Genomic DNA, 6,850 nt, shown 5'->3' with positions numbered 1-6,850 from the left:
ACACTTGATTTAAAAAGACAGAAATTTAACCCAAAGTAAAAAAAGGCAAAGGTTGTGTGTGTGTGTGTGTGTGTGTGTGTGTGTGTGTGTGTGTGTAGGGGTGCTGTTTTTCTTTTACAAGTAAACCCTGAGGGTAGTTTTAAATGCAGGCACAGCTGGTATCAGTGATCCAATGTCTTCATTTCTCAGTTCCTATTCCAATTTCTGACCATCTCTGTAGCTCCAAGATGACAGTAAGATTGTTATACTAACATATTATGAGTCATTTGTGGACCATCTGTCAACCAGCTTAAACCAACTTGGCAGGCTAAGTGGCTCCTTGTTCAGGGGGCTTCCATGCTTTGACTTGTTAGGCCCTGTCACCTGCCTCACTCACCACACATGGAGTGAAATGCAGAGGGCAGTCCCAGTAAAATTCAGGGGCTACTTCTGGAAGAAGAAAAAACAGATACTGGAGAAAGATGAAACCCCCTGGGCAAACACCACTCTGATTTTCAGAAAAACAGTTGTTTCCACTATAACCTAGGAAGCCTCCATTCTTGCCAACTCATGGAACCAAGAGACCAGGACATCTTGACTTCATAGATGAGAAGACCAGGGCTGAGAGAAAATTAAACTGCCCAAGGCCACTGGCCTTGAAAGTGGTATAGCCAGAATATGAAAACAAATTTAGTCTCCAAAGGTGTGTTTTAAATCAATCTTGGGATAAAAACTTACTGCTAGTCTTCTGCAGGTAAAAAAAAAAGATTATTATATACCAAGAGAAAAAAGAGAGGAAGCAGGAAGAATGAAGACTCCCTGACAGCACCTCACAGAAACCCTGAGCCAGTCAGATTTTTGCTGAGTTTCAAAATGATTCCTACCTACTTATGTCTTCTAGAAGTTTCCACATATACTTATTTACATGTCACCTTTGCAATTTTGGCACATATATTATTTTTTGTTTACCTATTTTTCTTAATTAAATTTGTCTATTATACTTATAAAAATGTGTTTAAAGCCTGAACTGTTTATGGCAATTGCCAATAAAAATGAGTACTACTTGCCTCAAATAAAATTTAACTTCAAAATTCCATAGAAACACTAAATCAAATACCGACCATCTGTGTACCATTTAAAATCACCCCACATCTAAGGAAGAGAAGCAGTCTCAGTTTGGAGAACTAGAGCTGGTAGGTCACACCAGAACACAAATGAATCCTGTGCTCCTCTGCCACAAGCAGTGATCCAGGCATGCCTGAAGTGTCCATTGCACTCTGAGACCAAGATCAGGGAAGTCCAAACCTCTTCCAATGAAGAGGCCAGGAAGTTGTAAACCAACTTTGTCCTCATCATCAGGCTCCAGGTTCTGTCCACTACATTCTTAGATTCTGACCACATTCCCTTGCAGACATGGTATTCCAGGGTTGTAGTCCATTCCAGCACCTTTTGGCCTAAAAATTTAGCCAGATCATAACTCCCAATTTACTTCCTCTGTGATAATTAGACTGGTTATGTGCTCTGGGAAAAAGAAACCAGGTTTGCATGATGTCTCCATGAAGCCAGGCAGTTCTAGGCTAAGGAGAGTCTTACTGACCTTCTGTCCAGTGGGAGCTCAATGTATGCCAGAGACCAATCTCCATGGGAAGAAAGAGAAGCCACCAATTCCAAAACAAAAAGGGTCTTTGAAAGCATGGGAGAGAAGCAATTCCCTTTACAGAGAAGGAAACCAGTATAGAGGGCTCTTCTCTTTCTATCTTGTGAAATCATCTGGCAAAAATGCTGTACTGAATCAATGTCCCCTAACTACTGGCATAAGTTTACCATTTATTCAACTGAGAATATTTCCAACTAAAATTATATTGAGCTTATAGCTTCAAGAAGAGAGAGTGCAAACTCCTCACTCTATAATTATCTATCCCCTGGTGTATAGTCCATGTAGTCAAAATGACAATCTCTCACCTGGAAGATGAACCACATGACCTAATAGAATCTAATGATCCTATACAATTAGAAATCAAAAGCTTGGGCCACCTAAAAAAGATTTGAGTAGCCCTACCCTTCTCACTCTTCTCCTGAAAACTCCAAGGCTTCCTATATGGTGGATGAGGACTCTCAAACCAATTGCTGTATATATAGTAAATTTTATTTTTCTCAGAAAGCAATATGGAGTCACTATGTCTTAGAAGAGTCAGGCTGTGGCCCGATCCCTTTTTTCTCACATGCAGCCACTCTATTTCCTGCTGCTCAGCACTGTTCCTCAACTGAGCTTCAGTGTGGCCACCTCTGACTCCTTTCCCATTGCTGGAGGGGGAGGGCCATGAAGGCATGCTTCTTCCCACATGCCCAGATTCAGCACAACTACACCAGTAGGAGAGCTGAGTAGGCATGAGAGACAAAAGGAGGCTAAGGGGACAGAATGCCAAACAATCCAAGGGCACAGCTTGTGCTAAGGAAACCTTCCCTGTACCTACTCAATAGCCTTAGAGCTGCCTGGGACACCCAACTCTGCCTTGCATGCCCTACACAGCTGTCACTGGAAGTTTAGCCTAGGAAGCTCATCCAGGTGTGCCTAGCTTGCCTTGCCTCATGGGAAGAGTCATAGAGGAAGAATGGCATTGAAATTCGCTGAATTCAAGACATCTTGAGGGTTTTTGTTCTCAAATATTCAGGCTTGAAATTGACATCCATATGTGACTGAATGTGTCAATATTGCTTGGGCATTGAGCCCTGATCCTGACCTCAGCCAGATAACAATTCAGAATAAATATTCAAAAGTGAACACTTTGCTTCTCCCTGCTATTCTAGCACTGTAAAGAAACTCAAGGTCATCAGACCATGCTGCCAGCCACTGCCACAGTTATCTGTGTCTCTTTCTCTGTCTCTTCATATGTTGACATGCTGCTTGTTAACTCTAGGATGAAACTAGAGCCCCAGTTCTCTTACTGTCATTGCTTCTTATTGGGCTGCTACTTGCACTGACCCAAAATTTTAGGTAAGAGTAGGCCATGTCTACCATGGTCAATAGTCTGACAACCTTGAGCACAGCACATGGCTCAAGGTGTATGAAAGGGACAGCTGCATTAAGGAAGGCAAGTTTGTACTGACCTCAGTGACTAAAAAAGGCACATGTTGTGACAAAGCTTGGAGGATATTTGGCATATTTTTTTTACTGGTCAATGATTGGCTTTTTTTTTCCTTTTTTTAAATGGCATTTGGGAAATTGGCCTTAGCTATGAAAGTGGCCTATCCCTTTCACCAAAACCTGAGGACTAAGCCTGGATCCTGTTAACTTACATTTCATGAGGGAAGGTGGGGCTCTTGACTGCAACATGTGGCATTTACTTTCCTTCCCCTGTCTCCCTTCCTTCTTCTCATTCCACAATCCACCTTTTATAATTATGTACTGGGCATCCATGTAATCCTGGGCATGTGCCTTAAGATTCCCAGTCAATTGTTCAAAGGGAACATTGTTCCCATTTCATTAATGGAGGAAAAGTGGTCCTCAAAATACCTTGGACACCATTACTGAGAAGCAAAAGTTAAAATCACTTAAAAGTAAAATGTTGAACTAAATTGATGTCATCATAGCCTGATACTGAAATGTCTTTAGGTATATCCCAAATATCTGAATCTGTACCCCAATAGAGTCTTCCAAATGTGTCAGAGACTGTGAGGAATGTAGAGGTTCAGGGTGCAGCACAGAGCAGCATGAAAGACTTCACACCCTATGTCCCTTCATCCAAGGAGATGGAATCCCAGGGAGCAGGAAGTCTCAAGGCCTTCAAAGTCTCAAGGCCATTAGGTAGGACAGGAAGATAAAGAGGAAATGTCTTGGGGCTTATTGTATTGGGCTGGGTTGACCCTTTAGGGTGGGGTGTCAAGTGCCAGTTAGGTGCAAATTTATCTTGTGTTCTTTTACTGTGACTGAGGCCTGGGATTTTAAATGACAAAAGCTTAGGGAAAATATGCTTGGATTTATTCTGCACACACAGCAACTGGTGACGCTGAGAGGCCCTGAGCCCAGGGTTTGCAGCAGTTTTATACATTCTTTGGAGAAGGCAGGGACCCCCACATACATCATAGCATCTCTTAGCAAATCATCACACACGTGGGAAAATCAAATAACAGCTCTAAAACATGATTAGCACATTCACTGGTGAGAACAAATTGGGTAGGGGTGATTGGTTACTACAAGACGGCGATTCATTTGAACTGATTGGTTTAAGCCAAGAGGGGTGTTCATGCTGAACTACATGGTCTCCCAACACTTATCAACCACCATAAACTACTGGGAGGGTCATCTGGCATCCCAGGTATTTCCCTGTCTCATGCTGATTGGTGGCTGCTAGGGGATTGCTATGGATCCCTACATAGCCTGACTGAGTCATGGACACCTGGTGCAGCAGATCTCTTCTGTTATTTGTAGATAAACCACTTATCAGGGTGGGAATGTGCCTAGGAGTGCTCTGTGGATCTTTCCAAGGACAATGGTCATGTCCCTTCCTTGGACATGCTTTGCTCTGAGGTAGAGGCTGGTTTTTCACATTATCTGACATATCAATTTTCTTTCAGAAGCTTATAACCTTCCCATGTGGGCACTTATGTCATTCACATGAGCAAACACAATATAACAACTCTTCCTTGTCTGAAATCCAGATTTCAATTCTCTGATTTTTCAGCAATTGTATGTCCCACCTTGGTCTTCTTTACTCAATGCTCTCTATAAAAATAAGAAAAAAAATGCTGCATGCCTGTGTAACCCATGTCCTCCTTTGTTTTAAAAATATAGGGCTTGGTGGTCCTTTATATCCCCCTAGATCAATGTGTTCTATAATTAATAAACCTTGATTAAAATTCCCACCTCTTCAATATCAATTTATATTTTTATATGTAAAGGGGTGTTGAGGTTTTTTTTTTTTTTAGCTGGTGTTTGCCCTTGATGCAAATTTTGAAAAACATGGAAAATAAGTCTAAAACCATTTTTCCTAAGCTTTTGTCATTTAAAACCCCAGGTCAGCCAAAGCAGAAAAACACAAAAGGAATTTGCATATGACTCTTACTTGACACCCTTCCCCAAAAAATAGATCACCTGTCCCCAATACATTAAGCCCCAGGAAATTTCCTATTCACATTCCTTTTTCACCTTAATTGATAAGTGGAACTCAATAAAAGGAACCCCAGTAATTGCCTTCCTTTCCCACCCTAAATGAAACCTATAGAATCCAGACCCTTGTTTCAGCCCCCTGCCATTTTTTTCCTCAAAAATGAGCTTCAGAAGAGTTACACCATTTGACTCCACTGCTAAATAAAGAAAAGCTTAGGGATCTGAGGCTTGTTTTCCACCTCTTCACACCTTCATCATGTGTGTATTATTTTTCTGAAAATCTGAAGTAGGATTCCCTGGATACTTAAATGGGAGCTCCAAGATGATTTAAAAGATATAAGAGAATCTATTTGTGTTTTACTGTGTAATTCATAGAACTAAATTTGTATACATATATCACAAATTCTGCTTCTTTGAATAATTGTGACATTACAAACTGAGAAGTATAAGAAATGTGGCAAGAGTCTTCTGATTTGTTGGAAATCAGACACAGCTCATCCTGAGTCCCAGCCAACCTTCTCATTAGTTGTGGGAATTTGTCCACAGCAGGAAACAGATATTACAGCCTGGCCACTATATCTAAACTCAAATTTCTAAATAAGTATAAGTTTTATGTATTCAAACAACAGATCAACACTGGGAAACATTGCAGGCTATGCATCCCCCTAGAACCTCATCTTTCTTTATTTACTCTCTGATATCTATAATGGGGAAAAAATCCATGACCAGTATAAAGTAGAAAAGAATGACCTACTTTTGGACACTTCCTGGTTGGAGCTTTCTGCTCCCCCTCAGGCATTACTTTTTCTATGTTTTGGGCCTGAGGAGAAATAAAGAGAGACACCAGGTCCTTTAAGTCCCTGACATCAGGTATCCATAGCTATCAAATCTGAAATGTGGATACTGAGAACATAGATATGATGAAAAGAGTCAAACATGAAGGCTTAGTATTTTATTAGTCCCATAAAAGAAATATTCTGGATATTCTGGGTTATGTTGTTAATATCAATTTTAGCTGTTTATTTTTATGTTATTATTATTATTATTATTATTATTATTAGTAGTAGTAGTAGTAGTAGTAGTAGTAGTAGTAGTAGAAGTAGTAGTAGTAGTAGTAATGCAAATACTAGGCATATTTAATTTATCATGTGTTTTAGGTGTTGTTTTTGCTGGGCCTTGTTGCTTTAGGGAGTTACTCTCTAGTTCAAGCTATCACATAAAAAGAAAAGAGATCAGAAAAAGTTACATAAAATTTTATGGTAGTTGTCATTATATTATTTTCATTTCTGAAAAATATACAGGCATATACAATACATCGACTGAAATGATCTTATATATAAGTTTAAATGGAAATGTTCTTCTAGTTGGGCTAGATCTCACTTCTGGAAGAAAATCTTGCCTTAAAATAGTGGAAGCCTGGGGGCTCTGGGGTGCAACTTAAAAAATAAAAATAAAAAATAAAGCTGCAACCTGTCATTCTAGCCTTATTGATGCCTGGATTTGATAATATTCCCTGTCTCCTAAAGAGAAGGCTCACACATCTGAGATTAAAGGGACATGGTCTTAAGCCCTGTCTAATCAGGACACTTAGTGAGAACTGTCCAATCATCTGTGCAGCCAGGGAGTAGCTGTTGGGCTTCCTCAATCACTATTTTTCTCCTGACTCCACCATTTCTTCAGTTTGGCTGTAGACTTAGATCTTGAGCTTGGAGTCCCAGGTTGCTCTGCTGTGTAGTTGCTGAAGCTCCCTAGGGAGTTGACCCA

The sequence above is a fragment of the Callospermophilus lateralis genome, chromosome 1 (assembly GCF_048772815.1).
Source record: "Callospermophilus lateralis isolate mCalLat2 chromosome 1, mCalLat2.hap1, whole genome shotgun sequence".
NCBI classification, from domain to species: Eukaryota; Metazoa; Chordata; class Mammalia; order Rodentia; family Sciuridae; genus Callospermophilus; species Callospermophilus lateralis.
Note: the sequence above shows the minus strand (reverse complement) of the source record.